Source organism: Sciurus carolinensis, chromosome 8, assembly GCF_902686445.1.
Source record: "Sciurus carolinensis chromosome 8, mSciCar1.2, whole genome shotgun sequence".
Classification (NCBI taxonomy): Eukaryota; Metazoa; Chordata; class Mammalia; order Rodentia; family Sciuridae; genus Sciurus; species Sciurus carolinensis.
In genome coordinates, this window is record NC_062220.1 from 24,924,588 (window position 1) to 24,945,176 (window position 20,589).

Here is a 20,589-nt window from a genome sequence, read left to right on the forward strand (position 1 = left end):
CTAGCAAGGCCTGAAGCTGGGATCCAATGGGAAGGTATTATAATTGCCAAGATTTTGGTCATGATGAAGTACTACATTTGGATTTGAGAAACATCAAATAATATATTATTTTTTTCAGTTACTAAGGCCTTAAGCATTTTTTACTGGGACAATATATATGCATTTTTGACATTTCTGATAGCTCATATTAATACGTGCCATGCTATCTACTACTGACCATATTTATCAATAGGGAAGGGGAAGATCAAAAGAACCATGTGCAGGAGTAACTAACTGGTCAACCTGGCAAAGTGCTGCCAACATGGGGCAGGTCAGGATCGTGCATGGGCTGAGGGTCTGAGCGATGGAATGTGAGGGATGGAGACTCTCTCCCTACATTTTGCCACTACACAGTGAGAAAGTAACTGCTGTTTTTGCTATGAAATGCAGAGGCCAGTCTCATAGCTAAGGACCCTGAGGCTCAGAGATGTTCAGTGACTTGCTCAGGTTCTCACAGAAGGTGAAAGACTAAGTGTGAAACCCAAGTCTTTCCCAGTTCGAAGTGCAATATTTTGGTTGCATTCCACGTTTCAGCCAGGGACTCTGCTCTATAATGCATGCAGTATGGTATTGTTAGCACTGCTCCAATGAGTTTTGGGTTGTTTCAATAACTGGAAGACACAACTGTCATTTAGAAGGCATAGGACCAGGGTTGCTAAATTATTTTGCAATGAATGTCACATTCCTGCAAAATGAAGAATTGTCCCGTGTCCTTGTTATTAGAGTCCTGGGCCAGAGGCCTGACTCTGAGGATCCCAACAAACCAGATCTAGTCACTTGCTGCAAAAACCAAGTAGAAAAGGTAACAGTGAAAATCAGGAAAAGATTATTAATCTTTTAATTGATTATTTAATCAATATGGCCATATTGGAGGCAAAGTGAAATTCAACATTGTCTCAGGGATCCTGGCAGGAGCTTTGGGTTTAAATAAAGGAAAAATTGGGGTAGGAGGCAAGAGGTATGCATAGCTTAACAGACTTGGTCAAACTGTGATCTGCTCAAATATGGTTTCAGTTCTTGTTCTGCAAGGTGACTCCAGAGAAGTCTATCACTTGGTCGGGTGGCGGGAGGCGTGGGGGGTGGGGCGTGAATTTCCACTTGCTACTCAGTATGTTTATCACTCAGACCTGTAATCCTGGAAGGGGGCAATTCAGTCCTCATGAGATGATTGCTCCTGCTTGTAGGGGGGAGTGGTCACTTCCAGGGGTGATTTCTTGGAAGGTGTAGAATAATAACTGAAGACTTCCAGGTGCTACTCCAGGGAACTGAAAAAAATCAAATATCCCTGAAAATCATGTCTCAGTCCTAAAGGGGGACTAGATAGATACTTTAGAACTAATAAACCTTTTATTGCGAGTTTGGAGATGAACACTTTTTAAAAGATTAACATGACCACAGAGTTGAGCAGGGACATGCCTCAAAGTTTAAGATAATAAAGGAGAAAGATACAAAATGAAGTCAGAGATGCCAAGCTTTATCCTGATTTTATCTACCCCTCAGGAATCTATAGGATTAGATGAAAAGTCACTGCTTTTAGCAAAAGCAGCTCCTCTAAGTCCCTATTATATCCTGTTCAACTTTGGAATATATCCACAGTGTGGATAGCAGGCTATGCCCTGTTCTGAGTTATTCCATGTTATATAGAACAGTAGTTTTTAGGTTTTGCCCTGCCCTGAGTTACTCCATTTTATAAGCATCAGTTTGGCCTGAGTTACTCCATTTTGAGCGTAAGTGCTAAGGCAGAATAACTTGGAACTTGTCTGGGCAAATATGTAACCACCAGATGTTGGACATACAGAACTTAATAAAAAGAACACCCCCAGCTGCACAGCACAATCATAAAGCACAAACTGATAAATAAGTAAAATGTGCTAATAAAAATGAGCACCTGTGAACTTACATAATTAAATTAGAATCACACAGCATATCATACCCATATCAAAGAAACCAGGACTGTGAGCTTATCAAACATACCAGATTAAGGAATGGTATGGCCCACTCGCCTGAAACACATAGAAGGAGGGCACCTGAGATGGGGATGATATGGTGGCCACACCAACCCATCATGCTGTCACACCAGCTGGTGATCTCCCCATGCAATTGAGGCAGGGAACTCAGGACTCTGACCTGGGGCTTCAGCCCAGCTCCATCTCCCTGCTTGAGGCATGCCATTTGAGACTGCCTGCTTTCAGGACCTGTGCCGAGGACAGCTTTGCACCTTGAACTAGTTCAGTGGATGGTTTGTTAATCTCTTTTGTCCCCATTGGGTGCTAGAGCTTAAACCCAGGGCTTCATGCATGTGTGGCAAGCACTCTAACCCTGAGCTATACCCCAAACCTTTTAAATTTTGAGACAAGTTTTCTCTAAATTTCCCAGTTCGGCCTTAAATTTGTGATCCTCCTACCTCAGCCTCTGGAGAAGCTAGAATTACAGGTATGGATCTCTTTGGGTTCACTAATCTTATTTAACCATCTGCAGTAACACCTTTATATCCTGTAGCCCCTGTTAACACTTAGCCTTTCTGTAATTTATATATCATTGCATGAAGTGTGATGTGACTTGAGTGTTATAGATATTTGTAATTAAGATTATAATGAAATAAAACATGATTGCCACGGTCGTGGCACCAAGTAAAATCAAAGAATACCCAGTGAATTAAAGCTGACATACTTGACATAGTTTGTGAATTTATTGTTATCCAATAAATTCTGATATTGTGAAAAGATATAAATATGTTCAATCTATATTAATGGCATAGCTGTTTTTTAACACTCAGAAATTCATGTAGGCAAAAACTCTCCATAATTACCTAAGCCTAAACTGCAACTCCCTTTTGAATATAAGCACAAAATATTTTTACATGGTTTAAAAACACAATTTACCTGGAACTCAACTACCATGTAAGTTAAAAGATAATTGTACTTTGTTTTGTTCAAAAATTTACCAGAGCCGGGTGTGGGGTATACACCTGTAATCCCAGTGGCTAAGGAGACTGAGACAGGAGGGTGGCAAGTTTAAGGTTAGTCTCAGCAGCTCAGTGAGGCCTTAAGCAACTTAGTGAGACCCTGTCTCAAAATTAAAAAAAAATAAAATAAAATAAAAAGGCTGGGAATGTGGCTCAGTGGTTGAGTACCCCTGGGTTCAATCCCTGGTACCAAAAAACAAAAACAAAAACAAAAATTTTACCCACAGTTGTTCACTAATTTGAAAAACTATGTCAGGGTCAGAAATGAGTAGGATTAGAGCTTGTCAGTACAACTATTTATAACTGTCTTTATTTGTGGCTGTTTGCATTTACAGTGACTGTGCATTTAGGGACAAATATCCATCATTTCACTTCATATTCTAATATAGTTATGCCCAGCACTTATTATTTTATTTACAATTATACTGTTATTATTTCATTTGTAATGATCAGTAATAATTGATGATTTTTTATTCCAAATCATGATCCTTTTATTTATTATTCTATCAAATTGATTATCTTTCCAAAAGATAAATTTTATTACAGGAAAGGGAGGTGACAAAACATAGGTTATGGGGACTGGGTATATAGCTCAGTTCATAGAGAGCTTGCCTGTCAAGCACAAGGCCCTGGGTTCAATCCCCAGCACTGAAAAAAAAAAAAAAAAAAAGGTTATAAAAGGTAAGGGTGTCAAATGGGTTGAGAACCACTGTGTTGGAAGGAGCACTTGGGCAGGAGCCTGTAAAACCTTGATTGAGAGCCTTGGTTTTGCCACTTATTTTGAACACATGGAAACCTCTGGAAGGGCAAGGGCATAACTCAACAGTAGAGCACTTGCCTAGCATGTGTGAGGCCCTGGGTTCAAGCCACCCTACTGCAAACAAGATAAAATCAAAACCTCCCCAAGACTATCTCCTCCTCTGTAAAACGAGCAATATTCCCACATACTTTTTGGAGTAGACGCTGTGTTAACTAAAGGAGATCATGTAGATCAGTACATGTACCAATAGAAGGACTCTCTAAATAGACCATGAATAGAACTTGCTTATCTGGGATTAAACTGAATACTTAACAATGCTCTTATCATTCTACTCGGGTAAATTTAGACTTGAACTTGTTTGCCTAAAAGCCTTGAATAGGCACTTGAATCTATCCAAGCCAAATGGATGATGAACTCATGAAATGGTGCTTTAGTCATCAGGGAAATGCAAATTAAAACTAGAAGGTAATGCCATTATCCACCTACCAGACTGACTAAAATGAAAAATAACATGGATTGTTGTCAAGAACATGAAACAATAAATAATTGTGGATGGAAATGTCAATTGGTACGCCACTTCAGAAGCCTGGCGGTACCTTCATTTATTAATTTTGGGGATGGGGAGAGCCTGGCAGTACCTTCATTTATTTATTTTGGGGGGCAGGGAGTTGGGTACTGGGGATTTAACCCAGGGGCAATTTACCACTGAGCCACATCCCCAGTCCTTTTTTCGTTTTGTTTTGAGACAGGGTCTCACTAAGTTGCTTAGGGTCTCTGTAAGTTGCTGAAGCTGGTCTTGAACTTACCATCTTCCTGTCTTGGCCTCCGGATTCCCTGGGATTACAGGTATTACAGGGATTACAGGTATGCACCACTGCTCCCAGCTCCGGCAGTATCAATTAGAGCAATTCTATGACCCAGCAACTCCACTTATGTTATAAAGCCAACCAAAATGTTTACATATATTTCCCAAAAGCTATGTACATGAGTGTTCAAAGGAGCACTCTTGCCAGGCACAGCAGTGCACACCTGTAATCCCAGTGACTTGGGAGACTGAGGATCACAAGTTCAAGGCCAGCCTGGGCAACTTAGCAAGACAGAGCTAAGTGGGGGTAACAAGATGGACAGTTTTATAAACTGGACCTATTATGCTTACCTCCATATGCTTTCTTTATTTTATTTTATTATTTTTTTGGGGGGTGGTGCTGGGGATCGAACCCAGGGCCTTGTGCTTGCAAGGCAAGCACTCTACCAATTGAGTTATCTCCTCAGCCCCTGCTTTCTTTAAAAAATGAATTTATCTGTGATCCTGCCTGGCCTGAGTCCATAGGTTATGCTACATTCCTCAGCAAATAACCTGTTATCTGTAGGAGAAATTCAGGCCCAAGAGGCTCCTCCATACTAATAAGGAGAACACAAGTTACGCTGAAGAAGGATTTTTATGACCTTTACACAGACCAGATTCCAGAAATTGGGGAGAGATGATAATTAAAAGCAAAACTCCCTAACCATAAAATCTTCCATAACAAGTTCCAATTAGAACTGGTCAGTTTGGGCCAAAGTGACCCAGAGTTGCCTTGGATCTGTAGCATGTCATTATAATAATAAGATCTCCCCCTTCATGGGGCAAGAGCATGTGCAGTAGAGACAGAAGTCTGGTGAAATCCTGCTGTCAGGCAAAAGTCAAGAGGTGGACCTGGGCAGGACTCTTGGGAAGCTTCTCTGGGACACCCAATAAAACTGGAGGGCAGGAGAGGCGAGCTATCTCTCTCTTCTCTGAGAGGACCCACTCTCTCCGTTGAGAGTGTCCCCTTTTTTCCCTTTTCCTATCTCTTCTAATAAACACCATGCCTGCTACTGTGGTTGATGCATCTGAAATCTTTCCAGCATGATCCCAAGAACCAGTAACTGAGGACCACTGTGGCTACCCTGCTTCTGCAGCAGGCCCTTTCTCTGTAACACCTGTCTCAAAATAAAATGTATAAAGGGATGGGGATGGAGTTCAGTGGTAAAACAGCCCTGGCCTCAATCCCCAGAACCAATAACAAAGCGGGGGGCTACATTCATAAGAGTCCTAAACTAGAAATATCCTAATACCTTAAATGTTCATCAATAATAAATGGATAAACTGTGATAAATTTCTACAATAGTATACGCTCCAGCAGGCTCTGCCCTACTCTGAGTTATTCCATGATGAACAGAACAGCAGTAGTCAGGCTGTGCCCAGCTCTGAGCTACTCCATTTGTAAAGCAGTAGTTTGCCATGAGTTACTTCATTTTTAGTACAAGTGCCAAGGTAGAATGACTTCATACCTTGTTTGTACAAGTGATCAACATCCATCTGCCTAGTACAACCGTAAGGCACAAATAAATACATTAATCATGCTAATAAAAATGACCACCTGTGAACTTATCAAATTAAATCAGAAGCACATGGATGCGTGGGTGTATCAACTCCATCTCAGAAAAAACAGGCCCATGAGCTTATCAGTCTCAAGAGAAATAATGCCTTCACCTGAAACCCATAAAAAGAGAAGACTCCCAAAACTGGGTACTATGGCACACACCAATCTGTCATCAGACCATCTGGTGAATGTGTCATGAGGTAAATGCATTAAGAGGTTGACAAGGTATGAATCTCCAACTCTGTCCCCAGGTTCAGCTCAGCTCAATCTCCCTCCTTGACATGCCCCACCTCAAAACTGCCTGCCATCTGGTTGGGTATGATGGCACACGCCTGTAACCTCAGCAGCTCTGGAGGCTGAGGCAGGAGGATCGAGAGTTCAAAGCCAGCCTCAGCAAAATCGAGGCCCCACCTCCAAATTCTAACATTTGAATTTGGGAATTAAGTTCCCCACACACAAACTTTGAGAGGGACACATTTAAATCACAGTAGGTATTATAAGTCAGAACAGCAGTTACCTTGGGAATGAATTGTGAGTGGGAGGGGACCTGAGAGGGTATTAGGGAATGGTGGCAATTTTTGGTTTCTTGATCTAGATACTGGTTACATGGGTATGTTCACTTTGTGAAAGCTATTTGAACTGTACATTTATGAATCTGAATTTTTTCTCTTTATTATAATTTTTTTTTTTTAATTTGGGGATTGAACCCAGGGGCACTTAACCACTGAGCCACATTCCCAGCCCTTTTTTGTATTTTATTTAAAGGCAAGGTCTCACCGAGTTGCTTAGGGCCTGACTTGATGAGGCTGGCTTTGAACTGGTGATCCTCCTGCCTCAGCCTCCTGAACCTCTGGAATTACAGGCGTGGGCCACCAATAGGCCTTTTTAAAAATTGCTGAAACAAAAAATAATTGTTAGCTAGGTGTGGTGGCACATACCTATAATCTCAGTCACTTAGGAGGTTTGAGGAAGGAGAATTTCAAGTTTGAGGCCACCCTGGGCAACTTAGCAGAAACTGTTTCAAAATAAAATTTTTAAAAAGGACTTGGGATATAGCTGTGTTGGTAGCTAGTGTGAGGTCCTGGGTTCAATCCCCATTACTGGAAGAAAAAGAAAGAAAGAAAAAAAAAAAAAAGTCAGGCTTGTAATGCTTCAGTCATATATTTTGCTTTCCCTTCTTGAGACCAAGCCCTGGCAAGTTTAAGCTCTATTTGTGACCACAGAGCAGAACAAAGCTAAAGGGCTCCTGTAGGGGTCAAGGTCATAATCTCAGCTCCAAGACAGCTGATCCCGGAACCTAAGAACAAGGGTGGGGTCAGGCCAACCCTTATGCAAAATACTGGAAAGGCATTTACATAGGCTCTATTTCCCCATTTTTTCCCTTCTGGTTCTGGTCATGTGAAAAGGGAGAGAGAACGGATCACATGAGATAAAGTTTGTGCAAACACTTTGTAAGCTGTAAGTTTTCACATTACACAACAGAGAGCAAGTTTACATGGGAGGACCGGTTTTGGGGGACAGAAAACAAAGGTAAAAATAGAGACGCATCTAGTGATGCCTTTATCTCCCCTGTTCCCCGCCTTGGATTCCTGAAGAGCTTTGGGTCTACGCCCGGGTTTCAGCAGCGGTGTTTGTTCTCCTTGCCAGGCGGAGTCCCTTTTTCTGCCACAAGAGGGCGGTATGTCCACACCAAGCCGGAGCCTCAACAGCGGAATTGGGAGGAATTGGAGAGCCTCAGGGGTGGGTTGGGTTTCCTCTGCTTTGGAGGGCCAGGATCCTAGTCAACTGCTTTTCTGGTTTCTTCCTCCCCCAATCCAGGCTATGGAGAAGCAGGGCAGCGGGAAGGCAGGGGGGCTGCATAAGGAATTTCGCCTGTGGTGTATGGAAATCTGGGACACCAGAGTGGATGGCTGGGTGGGTGAGGGGAGTTTGGGAAAGCTTTGTTCTGTGCGCTCCAGGGAAGTAAAGTGTGCGTTGTCCACGGGGCCTTCAAAAGGGAAATATTGACACAACAGGCACTATCCAGGGATGATTTTCCTCTGCCCATGCTTCCAGCCCAGTGACCTCTTCACCAGCTCCAAGAGAGACAAAAGATCACTTACTCCTCCTGTGCTTCTCAAATTCTGCTCAAATGACACCAGCTTCAGATTCAGCTGGGTGCTTGTTAAGACACAGGTACTAGACCCCCACCCCTACTCCAGACTGAGTTACAACCTCTGTGAGAGGGCTTGGAGCCTGTGTTTAAACAGGCCCTCCCCACTTCCTCTATCCCCTTGTGGCTATTGACATACAATACATTTTGAGAAGTTTCTGTTGACTTCAGTCTCCTCAATTTGGAGAGGAACAAATAAATCTCAGAGGTCAAGTGCAGGGCCCAAAATTACCCAACCTGTTGGCAGCATGACCTAGTAGGTGAATCAAGAGCCTGAACCCTGACCCCACAGCAGTAAATTTGTTCTCCATGTTTCTGAGAGCCATAGAGTTTTTCTTTTCTTTTTCTTTTTTGTTGTTGTTTGGTCTTGGTACCGGGGATTGAACCCAGGGGTCCTCTACCCTTGAATTGCATCACCATCCTTTTTATCTTTTACTTTGAGACAATGTCTTGCTAAGTTGCTGAGAGTCTCTAAATTGCTGAGACTAGCCTCAAACCTGGGATCCTCCTGCCTCAGGCTCCTGAATAACTGGGATTACAAGTATGTGCCACCTCGCCTGACTGTGAATCAGGATTTTTAAAAATATCATGCTTGCAGTTATCCTCTGTCTCTATTTAATATTATCGAGATAACTATAAAAGTCCCACCATCAGTATTGACTGAATTTAATAGAATAAACTATTAAAATACCACTTTATTTTTGAGACAAGGTCTCACTTTGTTGCTCAGGTTTGAACTCACAATACCCCCTGCTTTAACCTCCTGAATAGCTGGTATTATAAATATGTGTCACCACATCTGGCAAAATACCGCTTTTATCTGTTTTATATATTGGGATTCTGTAAAGTAAAATTTCACTTGATGAGCAATTCTACTTCTTCTATAAAACGTATCAGGCAATCATTAAACTGAAAACACACTGTTTCGCACCGTGGGAATAAACAAAGACCACCCAAATGAGAAAAAACAGAAGCTTTTAATTCTGAGATTTCTGGAGCCAGGGAGTCAGCTACTGTCACTTGTGTTTGGCAGAGACTCAAAGGCAGGCAGGGGACTGGGAAAGCTTTATGTAACAGAAAGAAGGGAAGGCTTCAAATGTGTCCTGACTGGAGGCATGGGAAAGAGGGAGATGGGGTGCCTATGTGATAGGTTTGAAATCAGGTTGAAAGGGGCACAAAAGCTGGGGAATTGGCACTTGCTGTCTTGGTCAAGTGCCAACTGTTCTGGACTGATTGCTACAGAGGCTGTGGTTTGGCTTCCTGGGCTGCATGCTGTGGAGGTTGCGGGTGAGAGATCTGTTGTCATATAGGTCAAGCCATTGTCTGTTTTTAGTCTCTCAGCATTTTCTGCATTATCTCCTTTATGGTTATCTCAGCTTTAGGAATGAGAAACAGAATTGCAGATAAGTAAGATAACTCACCCAAAGTCAAACAGCTACGCAGAAGAAAAACTAGGGCTTGAACCCAGGCAGGCAGAATGACCTCAGAGCCTTGGGTATTTCATTAATATGATGTATGTGTGTGTGTGTGCGTGTGTGTGTGTGTGTGTGTGTGTGTGTAGATGTTTTGTTTTGTTTTGCTTTTGGTGGTGGTAGGGATTGAACCCAGGGCCTTGTGCATGTCAGACAAGCACTGTACCAACTGAGCTATATCCCCAGCCCAATATACTATATTTCTATCATGGATTTTCAGAAAAGAAGACTAGAAACTGACAAGTTGTCTAAAAATTCATATGAAAAATGTAAAACAAGAGTCATCAAGATAATCTGCTATTGACATCAAGACAGGTAAATCAAAAAAAAAAAGAAAAAGGACAGGTAGATCAGTCCACTTGAAGGGAAAGTATGTGAGCTCACATGCACACACACAAGTTTTTTGGAAAAGATTCAAAGGCAATTAAAAAGGATATATAGTTTCTGATGAACAGTTTCAATGAATTGGGCTGAAACAATCAAATGGTCCTATAGGGAAAAAAATGAGCTTCAATCCATACCTTATCCCATATATAAAAATTAAGTGATATTTGATCATAGACCTAAGCGTGAAATCTAAAACTAAAACCTCTAGAAGAAAACACAGAAGAAAAAGTTTGGTGCCCTTGCATTAGACAAGAGCTCTTAGATACGACACCAAAAATATAATCAATGATAAAAAGTTAATAAGTTGGACTTCATCAAAATTTTAAAAACTTCTGTTTCTGAAAGACATTATCATTATAAGAATGAAAGGAAAAGTTCCACATTAGGAGAAAAATATTTGCAAATAGTATATATAATAAAGGACTTGCATCTAGAATATGTAAAGAACTTTAGAAATTATATAAGAACAAATAATCCAGGGCTGGGATTGTGGTTCAGTGGAAGAGCACTTGTCTAGCATGTGTGAAGTACTGGGTTCAATTCTCAGCAACACATGTAAATAAAAAATAAAGGTCCATTGACAGCTAAAAAATATTAAACAAAGAAGAACAAATAATCCAAAAAAATTTAAGTCGGAAAAAATGAATAGATATATATTGATGGCAAAAAAAGCACATGAAAAGATGTCCAACATCATTACACATTAGGGAAATACAGATTAAAATCACACTGAGATGGTTACAACCACATACCTATTAAATGTCTAATTAAAAAGACTGATCATACCAAGTATTGGCAAGAATGTGGAGGAACCAGTTATCGGGAACTGTTAGTGGAAATGTTAAATGATAAAACTACTTTGGAAAACAGTTTGGCAGTTTCTTTTCTGTTTTTCTTTTGTTTAGCAAGCTTTTGTTTTGTTTTGTTTTTTTGTTAAACACACCTACCATAGGAAGTAACCAGTCCACCCTTGTATGTTCACCCAAGAGTAAAGAAAGCATAGGTCCATACAAAGACTTTTATATATATAAATAGTCGTAGCAGCTTTATTGTTTTTTCTTCAGCTTTATTGAGGTATAATTAACAAAAGTCATATGAGGGACTGGGAGTGGTAAAGTGCTTGCCTTCCTTGGGTGAGACCCTGGTTCAATTCCAGGACTGGAAAGAAAAGAAAAGCCTCAGCATATCAACCTTGTATGTAACAGCCAAAAGCTGGAAGCAATCAAATGCAATGGAATACTGTTCTATAAAATGAACAAGCGCTTTTGTCTACTGACAAAATACTGACAGATGTATTGGGATATTATTCACATACCCAAAATGTAGTCATTTAAAGTGCACAATGCACGACAATATATAATGAGGAGGGGTGCTAAGTGAAATAGGCCAAACCCAAAAAACCAAAGGCCAAATGTTTTCTCTGATAAGTGAATGACCATACATAACGAGAGGGTGTGGCGGGGGGAAGAGAAGAATGAAGGAACTTTGGATGGTGTAGAGGAAAAAGGGATGGAAGGGGTGGGGGACAGAAAGTAGAATGAAACAGACAGTATTACCCTATGTATATGTATGATTACATGAACAGTGTGAATCTACATCGTGTACAACCATAGAAATGAAAAGTTGTACCCCATTTGTGTACAATGAATCAAAATGCGGTCTGTAAAAATAAAAAAGATTTTAATTTTAAAAAACACAGATAATTCCTAAATGAATAAATATGCATATATTAGGAATAAATACTTTTTACCTTTTTTTTTTTTGAGACCAGAAATCTCATAGATTACATTAGGCTAATCAATTGAGTTGCAAGAAGAAAAAAATTTTTTTAATTATTTAAACTTAATTTTTACTTAAAAACAGGAAAGTTATTTAATAATATTCAATAAACAGAATAACACTGCTCCTCAATATGCATGTTGTATTGTCATGTATCAGATATAGTTTCTTTATCCATTCATCAATTGAAGGACATCTAGGTTGGTTCCACAATCTGGCTATTGTGAACTGAGCAGCTATGAACATTGATGTGGCTGTATCTCTGTAGTATGCTGATTTTAAGTCCTTTGGGTATAGGCCAAGGAGTGGGATAGCTGGGTCAAATGGTGGGTCCATTCCAAGTTTTCTAAGGAATCTCCACACTGCTTTCCAGAGTGGCTGCACTAATTTGCAGCCCCACCAGCAATGTATGAGTGTACCTTTTTCCCCACATCCTCTCCAACACCTATTGTTGCTTGTATTCTTGATAATCGCCATTCTAATTGGGCTGAGATGGAATCTTAGGGTAGTTTTGATTTGCATTTCTCTTATTACTAAAGATGGTGAACATTTTTTCATATGTTTGTTGATTGCTTGTAGATCTTCTTCTGTGAAGCATCTGTTCATATCCTTAGCCCATTTGTTGATTGGGTTATTTGTATTCTTCGTGTAAAGTTTTTTGAGTTCTTTATATATTCTGGAAATTAGTGCTCTATCTGAAGAATGAGTGGCAAAGATATTCTCCCACTCTGTAGGATCTCTCTTCTCATTGCTGATAGTTTCCTTTGCTGAGAGAAAGCTATTTAGTTTGAATCTATCCCAGTTATTGATTCTTGCTTTTATTTCTTGTGCTATGGGAGTCCTGTTAAGGAAGTCTGATCCTAAGCCAACAAGGTGAAGATTTGGACCTACTTTTTCTTCTATAAGATGCAGGGTCTCTGGTCTGATTTCAAGGTCCTTGATCCATTGTGAGTTGATTTTTGTGCAAGGTGAGAGATAGGGGTTTAGTTTCATTCTGTTGCATATGAATTTCCAGTTTTCCCAGCACCATTTGTTGAACAGACTGTCTTTTCTCCATTGCATATTTTGGCACCTTTTTCTAGTATGAGAAAATTGTATTTATTTGTGTTTGTGTCTGTATCCTCTATTCTGTACCATTGATCTACCTGTCTATTTTGGTGCCAATACCATACCGTTTTTGTTACTATTGCTTTGTAGTATAGTTGAAGTTCTGGTATTGCGATACCCCCTGTTCCATTCTTCCTGCTAAGGATTGCTTTAGCTATTCTGGGTTTCTTATTCTTCCAGATGAATTTCATGATTGCTTGCTCTATTTCTGTAAGGTACATCATTGGGATTTTATTTGGAATTGCATTGAATCTGTATAGCACTCTTGGTAGTATGGCCATTTTGACAATATTAATTCTGCCTATTCAAGAACATGAGAGATCTTTCCACCTTCTAAGGTCTTCCTCAATTTCTTTCATCAATGTTTTGTAGTTTTCACTGTAGAGATCTTTTACCTCTTTGGTTAGATTGATTCCCAAGTATTTTTTTTTTTTTTTGAGGCTATTGCAAATGGAGTTGTTTTCCTCATTTCCCTTTCAGCTTTTTGTCGCTTGCATATAAAAATGCTTTAGATTTATGCGTGTTGATTTTATAGCCTGCTATTTTGCTGAATTCATTGATGAGGTCTAGAAGTTTTCTGGAGGAGGTTTTTGGATCCTCTAAATATAGAATCATGTCATCAGCAAATAGTGACAGTTTAAGTTCCTCTTTTCCTATTCATATCCCTTTAATTTCTTTGGTCTGCCTAATTGCTCTGGCTAGAGTTTCGAGGACAATGTTGAATAGAAGTGGTGAAAGAGGACATCCCTGTCTTGTTCCCGTTTTTAAAGGGAATGGTTTCAGTTTTTCTCCATTAAGAATGATGTTGGCCATGGGCTTGGCATAAATAGCCTTTACAATGTTCAGGTATGTTCCTACTATCACTAGTTTTTCTAGTGTTTTGAGCATGAAGGGGTGTTGTATTTTGTCGAATGCTTTTTCTGTATCCATTGAAATAACCGTATGATTCTTATCCTTAAGTCTATTGACATGATGGATTACGTTTATTGATTTATGGATATTAAACCATCCTTGCATTCCAGGGATGAACCCCACTTGATCGTGGTGCACAATTTTCTTAATATGTTTTTGAATACAGTTTGCCAATATTTTGTTAAGGATCTTTGCATCTATATTCATCAAGGATATTAGTCTAAAATTTTCTTTCCTAATGTGTCTTTGCCTGGTTTGGGTATGAGGGTGATATTAGCTTCATAGAATGAGTTTGGTAAGGTACCCTCCTTTTCTATTTCCTGGAATACTTTGAGAAGTATTGGAATGAGTTCTTCTTTGAAGGTCTTGTAGAACTCTGCTGAGAATCCATCTGGTCCTGGGCTTTTCTTGGATGGTAGATTTTTAATGGCTTCTTCTATTTCATTGCTTGTTATTGACCTGTTTAAATTGTGTATGTCCTCCTGGTTCAGTTTGGGGGGAGCATATGTCTCTAGAAATTTATCAGTGTCTTCAGTAGTTTCTATTTTGTTGGAATGCAGATTTTCAAAGTAGCTTCTCACTATGTTCTGTATCTCAGTGGTGTCTGTCGTGGTATTTCCTTTTTCATCACAAATTTTAGTAATTTGAGTCTTCTCTCTCCTTCTCTTTGTTAGTGTGGCAAAGGGTTTATCTATTTTGTTTACTTTCTCAAAGAATCAACTTTTTGTTTTGTCAATTTTTTGAATTGTTTCTTTTGTTTCAATTTCATTGATTTCAGCTCTGATTTTAATTATTTCCTGTCTTCTACTTCTTTTGCTGTTATTCTGTTCTTCTTTTTCTAGGGCTTTGAGCTGTAATGTTAGCTCATTTAGTTGTTGACTTTTCATTCTTTTCTGGAATGCGCTCCAGGCAATGAATTTTCCTCTTAGTACCACTTTCATAGTGTTCCAGAGATTTTGATATGTTGTATTGTCGTTCTCATTGACCTCTAAGGGCACAGTCAGTTGGTCTGGGGGTCCTGGCAGCAGGGAGCAGTCAGTTGATGTGAGGGTCCCAGAGGCAGGGAGTGATCGGTCGGGCTGAGGGATCCTGGAGACAGGACTCAGTCAGTCTGACCAGGAGTCCTATGGGGCCTAGCTGTTGTCTCAAAATGGTGGCAGCCATGTGTAATCAAAACTGCAGGTACTGTAACAGTGAACTTCCAGGCAACAGCAGGCAGCTGGTGCTCCACTGGCGGTCGGCGATCAGTTTGCTGACTGTTGTCAGACGATCGGGAGGTGAACCTCGTGCGTTGGGTGATGGATAGGTGTAAGGCAGGCGATGGACAGGCTAGAGGCAAGCAAATGGCGGATGATAGGTGCCTGACAGTGAGCAATCTACACTCAAAAAACGCATTGATATGCTGGCAGACTGCAGGTGATCACAGCAGACAAATGGGGTAAACAGCAGGGGATCGATAAGCAGCAAAAACTGCCTTACCAAGAAACAGATATCCTCTGCTTGAAACCAGAGTTACGGAGCGACAAGGAACGCAGCCTCCCTCTGGTCCGCCATCTTGAATCTCACAGGTTAATTTTAAATTAAAATATATGTCCCATAAAAAATAAAGTGTACAATGTTGTGGACTTTAGTGTATTCAGGACTGTTTAACCACCACCACAATCAATTTGAGAATATTTTATCACCTCACAAAGAAACTCTACCCTTTAGCAGTCAATTCCATTGCCCCTAACTGTGCCCACCCAGAGCCCCAGGCAACCTCCCGTCTACTTCCTGTCTGTATACATTTGCCAATTCTGAACAGTTCATACAAAAACGATATTTTATGGTATGTGTTTTTTGTGTTCATGTGTCTGGTTTCTTTCACTTAGCATGTTTTAAAGTTTCATTTGTGTTATAGCTTATATACTGCTTCATTCTTTTTTTATGGCTGTGTTAGTCTTTTCATCACTGTGACTAAAATATCTGCCAGTAACAACTTGGAGGAAGAAAAGTTTATTTTGAGCTCACTATTTCAGAGGTCTCAGTTCATAGGTGGCCAAATCCATTGCCCTGGGCCTGAGGTGAGGCAGAACATCATGGTGGAAGGGTGTGGTGGAGGAAAACTAATCAGACAAGAGAGATTGAGGAGCCAGGGACAAGATATAATCCTGAAGGGCACACTCTCAGTGACTCACCTTCTCCAGCCATACCCCATTTGCTTATAGTTACCAACCAAAACAGTAGCCTTTTCAAATTACTGATCCATCAGATAGATTAATCCACTTATTAGATTACAGCTCTCATAATTGAATTGTTTCACTTCCAAACATTTCTTTGAACACAGGAGCTTTCGGGAAATACCTTGTATCCAAACCATAGCAATGATTGAATAATATTCTATTGTTTGGAAATATCGCATTTTGTTTATCCATTCATCAGTTGTTGGACATAGGGTTGTTTCTCGCGTATTGGCTGTTGTGAGTAATGTGACTATAAGCATTCATGAACTAGTTGTTGTTTTGTTTTGTTTTGTACCAGACATTGAACCCATGGGCACTTAACCACTGAATCATATCCCCAGCCCTTTTTTATACTTTATTTAGAGATAGGGTCTCCCTAAATTGCTAAAGGCCTTGCTAAATTGTTGAGGCTGGCTTTGAATTCCTGATCCTCCTGCCCCAGCCTCCTGAGCCGCTGGGATTACAGGCAAACAACACCACGCCTGGCTCATGAACTAGTTTTTGTGTGGTCTTTCATCTCTCTAAAGTATAGACCTAGTAGTGGAATTATTGAATTAAAAGGTACTTCTATGCTTAACTTTTTTAAAAAGTTTATTTTTTCTTTTAGTTTATTTATTTATTTTTATGTGGTGCTGAGGATCGAACCCAGTGCCTCACATGTACTAAGTGAGTGCTCTACTGCTGAGCCCCAGTGCCAGCCCCTACTTTTTGAGGAACTGTTTTCCAAAGTGGCTGCACTGTTATGTTTTACAGTGCTGGGAATTGAACCCAGGTCCTCATGTATGCTAGGCAAGCGCACTACTACTGAGCTACACCCCCAGCTCTCTTCTTTTTTTTTTATTCATCCTAATGAGTGCACAGTGGTATCTCCTTGTAGTTTGCTTTTGGTGACAGCTTATTGAGACACAATTCACATATCATGTACGATGCACCTATTTAAAGTACATGCAATAATGTGGATGAATCTCAAAATACCAACTGAAATAAACCAGACAAAAAGTAAGCTGTATTATTGCATTCATGCAAAAGTCTAGAGAAGCTGGACCTGGTGGCATACTTCTATAAACCCAGCTCCTAGGGAGGCTGAGGCAGGAGGATCACAATTTCAAGGCCAACCTGGGCAACTTAGTGAGGCCCTGTCTGAAAATAAAACAAATTAAAAAGGTGGTAGGGGCTGGGACTATAACTCAGTGGTAGAGCACTTTCCAACACAGCCAGAGAGAGAGAGAGAGAGAGAGAGAGAGAGAGAGAGAGAGAGAGAGAGAGAGTTAATATATGTAAGATACTTTGATCAGTTCCTGGCACTTGGTAAGCATAGTTAAGTGTTTGCTATTATTTATTTTTGGAGCAAGAATGGGGATTTGCCAAAAACTGGGCAAACAGCTATTTCTGGGGATGAAAGAGCTTTCGAGCTGTTCAGGAAATGACTTGATCATGTTTCCTCTTTGTAGTAGGACCTATTGCTCCCAGCCGTTGGGCCCTTCTCTTGCTACAATTCTGGTTGCTTATTTTCCTTCATTGTGTATTTCTTTCCATGGCACCTATAGATATTGATGGCTTGGCCAATCAGTTGTTAAGGTAGATTAAAAAAATAGTGCAGGGGCAAGATTGATTGCATGGAATTGAAATAAGCTCTGAGGCTTTGAACATTTATTATGTGAACCTGAGGAAGGAAATGGTTTTTCCAGCCATTGTCTGGTCAGAAATTTGTCAACTCACTTCTCCTTGAGTCACCAGTGATGTGAGAGGACTTGAAACCTGGGGTCTGAAGCACTGTAGGATCCTAAACTGTGGCCAAGAAGTAAAAAGTAAAGGGGAATAAATACCGTGCATACTAGTTAGGATTGGGTTTGGGAGTAACTGAAAAATAACTGGAACCCTTAAGCAAGTCGGAGTGTATTGCTTTCTGTTACAAAATTCTAGAAACTGATGGTTTCCGGTAGTAGGGTACCACACAGAATCAGGCACCCAGGCTGCCTCTAGGGGAAGGGGTCTTTTTTTGTTTTATTTTTTATTTGTTCTTTTTAGACACACATGATGGTAGAGTATATTTTGACTATTATACATACATGGAGGATAACTTCCATTCTTGTGGTTGTACATGATGTGGAGTTACACTGGTCATGTATTCATATATGAACAGAGGAAAGTTATGTCCCATTCATTCTGCTGTCTTCCTTATTCCCATTCTGCCCCCTTCATTCCCCTTTGTCTAATCCAGAGAGCTTCTATTCTTCCCTCCTCAGACCCCTTTTTGTGATATAGCATCCTCATATCAGAGAGCTCAGTCTTTCTTTGGGGGGGAATTGGCTTATTTCACTTAGTGTGATAGTCCCTAGTTCCATCCATCCAACAAATTCCATAATTAATTCTTCTTTATAACTGAGTAATATTCTCTTATGTATATGTACCACATTTTCCTTTTATGTATATGTACCATTCATCTGTTGAAGGACACCTAGTTTGGTTCCATAGTTTAACTATTGTGAATTGAGCCGCTCTAAACATTGATGTGGCTGTGTTGCTGTAGTATGCTGAATTTAAGTCCTTTGGGTATGTGCTAGGAAGTGGAATAACTGGGCAAATATCCACTCCAGGTTTTCTGAGGAGTCTCCATACTGCTTTCTGGAGTGGTTGCACCAATTTGCAGTCCTACCAGTACCTTTTTCCAGGGCAAGGGGTCTAAACCTCGAGAGTGTCATGACTTGACACTTAAGGACGACTTTGGCAGTCTGGACCCTTTTTCAGAGTAATGGTTTAAAACACATAACCTAAAAGATATGGGAATAAAAAGAAAGTCAATTATTTATTTTTAATAATGGTTTTTAAAGTATTATTTAAATTATTTTTTTTTTTTTCAATAGAGAGAACTGAACCCAGGGGTGCTTTACCACTGAGCTATATTCCCAGTCATTTTTACTTTTTATCTTGAGAGGTCTTGATAAATTGTCAAGGCTGGCCTTGAATTTGCAGTTCTCCTGCCACACCCCTCAAACAGCTGGGATCATAGGCCCAAGTCACCATGCCTGGCTGATTTTAAATTTTGATACAGTGCTTCGCTGTTAACATGTGAAATGAGTTCTGTAGCTGATCTAATAACTACCATAATTTTCAAATAATGATGATCATTAGATATATCATGATAACTACAATTGTACTGTGATATGGAAATGTGAAATTTACTGGTAATACACCTTGGGTTTTTTTAATGTTGAAAAAAAATGTGTATTTAGAATTAGCCAGATGGACTCAATTATCCCAATTTTGTGGGCAACATCCAAAGCATCATAATCAGAAGCCAGCAAAACATATGCTGCCTTCTCTCCATCAGGCCTGATCAATGTCCTACAACTTCGTTACCACCTGTTCGATCTGGTATTTGTTGGCCTTGACATCCACAGCAAACACAAGTGTGCTATCTTCCATCTTCCTGGCCCACTCAGTGGTCAGGAGGAACTTGACAGCGTGGTGGTCAACTTGTTCCTCCTAGGGGCACTCTTCCCAGGATATCTGGGCTCCCTCTGGAGCCCCTATGTCTTGGGCCATGAGGAGGTGGGTGGCAGCATAGAGCTTCTTCTTTTTGTGACTGTGAACCCCTTTCAACACTTCCTTCTTTACTTTCAAAGTTTTTGCTTTGGCTTCAGCTTTGGGAAGGGGCAGGCGCTTCCTTCTTTACTTTTGGTGCCATCTTGGTGAAAGGCTACTCCTTGGTTTTTTGACAACATTCATAACTGAAGGGCACCAATTTCAGTTAAAAATTAGTGAAAGTAATACCACCTAAGTTCACAGACCTCTTTATTCTACCCAGGAACTCCAGGGTTAGAATCCCTGTTCTAAATCATTGCTCTGCTAAGCAAACCTGCATTCCTAATGATTGAGATAGCCATCAAATCTGCTTTCTGGAAGCAAGATAGAAGAAGGCAGGAAGAAGGAAAGACGTGCACAAGCCATATGTCTTTTTTTTTTTTTTTTTTTTTTTTTGGTACCAGAGATTGAACCCAGGGGCACTTAATCACTGAGCCACATCCCAGGTCTTTAAATTTTTAAATTTGAGACATGTTCTTACTAAGTGCTCAGGGCCTCACTGAGTTGCTGAGACTGGCCTTGAACTTGCAATCCTTTTGCCTCAGCCTCCCAAGCCAGTGGAATTACAGGTGTGCAACACCTCTCCCAGAAAGCCACAAGCCAGATATCTTTTTTTTTTTTTTAGGGTAATACTGTCTGTTTCATTCTATTATCTTTCCGTCCCCCACTCCCTCCTATTCCATTTTCCTCTATACCATCCAAAGTTCCTTCATTCTTCTCTTTCCCCTGCCACTTATCAGACATATCGTCATCCACTTATCAGAGAAAACATTTGGCCTTTGTCTTTTTGGGCTTGGCCTATTT